Below are 1,589 nucleotides of genomic sequence, written 5' to 3'. Positions count from 1 at the left end.
TGAGACCTCTACTGTAAAAACACATGTAAAAGTTTACACACAAAAGAAAACAATCTTTCTTGGTTAAGAGGGATGGGAGGAGTGGGGGGGGGTACTAAACAGACAATAGATAAGTGGTGACTTTGGTGAAGGCTAAGATAGTACACAATACTGGGGAAGCCAGCACAACTTGTACAAGGAAAGGTCATGGAAGCTTCATAGACACTTCCAAGCTCCCTGATGGACTGAATTGCTGGGCGGAGGGCTGTGGTGACCATGGTCTCAGGGAACATCTAGCTCAATTGGCATAACACAGTTTATAAAGACAGTGTTTTACATTCTACCTTGATGAGTAGCATTTGGGGTCTTAAAAGCCTGTGAGCAGCCATCTAATATACTCCACTGGTCTCACCCCTTCGGGAACAAGGGAGAATGAAGAGAACAGGACACAAGGGAAAGATTAGTCCAAAGGACTAATGGACCACAACTACCACAACCTCCACCAGACGGAGTCCAGTAGTTAGATGGTGCCCAGCCTCCACCACTGACTGCTCTGACTTGGATCACAATAGAGGGTCCTGGACAGAGCTGGAAAAGGATGTAGAACAAAATTCTAACTCACAAAAAAAGACGAGATTTACTGGCCTGACAAGAGACTGGAGAAACCCTGAGAGTATGGCCCCCAGACACCCTTTTAGCTCAGTGGTGAAGTCACACCCAAAGTTCACAATTCAGCCGGGGATTGGACAGCCTCATAAAACAAAATGGGACTAAAGAGGCACAGTAGCCCAAGGACAAGGACTTGAAGGCAAGAGGGGACAGGAAAGCTGGTGATATGGAACCCAAGGTCAAGAAGGGAGAGTGTTGACATGTCGTGGGGTTGTTAACCATTGTCATAGGGCAATATGTGTACTAACTGTTTAATGAGAAACTAATTGTTCTTCAAACATTCATCTAAGGTACAAAAAAAAGAGAACTATCTATGTGAGATCAAATTCACAACAACAATTCAAAAAGTTTGATGGGAGGGGGCCAAGATGGCAGAGTAGTCAGACAGCTTCCTATATCCCTCTTACAACAAACACCTGGAAAAACAAGTGATTTGATTGTATATGAATATCTAGGAGCCCTGAACAAGGCAAAGTTGAGGAATCGGACTGAGTGGCAGGGGGAGAGGGAGACAGTTCAGAAGAAGCAAGCAGCACCAGAGTGGTGGCAGCGGGACTGCAGCTCTTCAGCGTCTCTGAGTCTGCAGTGAAGCAGGAAAACAGCTGTGTGCATGCTCGGGAAGCAGTTTCCACATCGAGAGAGATCCAGCGGCAGAGATTCTGCTTGGACACTCCAAATCAGTGAAAAGCAGCTCCCAAGCAGCTAAAGATAAGTACATGCATGCAGCCTTTCACGGGGATATAAAAAAAAAAAATTAAAAAAAAAAAAAAACACCCATGAAAACATATTTTTTTGGTGTACATGTCTATTAATTTTAACACATGTATAGTTTCACATATGAGGTCCTTAGGTGGCACAAACGGTTTGCACTCGACTGCTAACCTAAAGGTTGGTGGTTCAAACCCACCCAGAAGTACCACGGAAGAAAATCTTGGCGATCT

Source organism: Trichechus manatus, unplaced genomic scaffold (assembly GCF_000243295.1).
Source record: "Trichechus manatus latirostris isolate Lorelei unplaced genomic scaffold, TriManLat1.0 scaffold00067, whole genome shotgun sequence".
NCBI lineage: Eukaryota > Metazoa > Chordata > Mammalia > Sirenia > Trichechidae > Trichechus > Trichechus manatus.
This window is presented reverse-complemented; position numbering follows the sequence as displayed.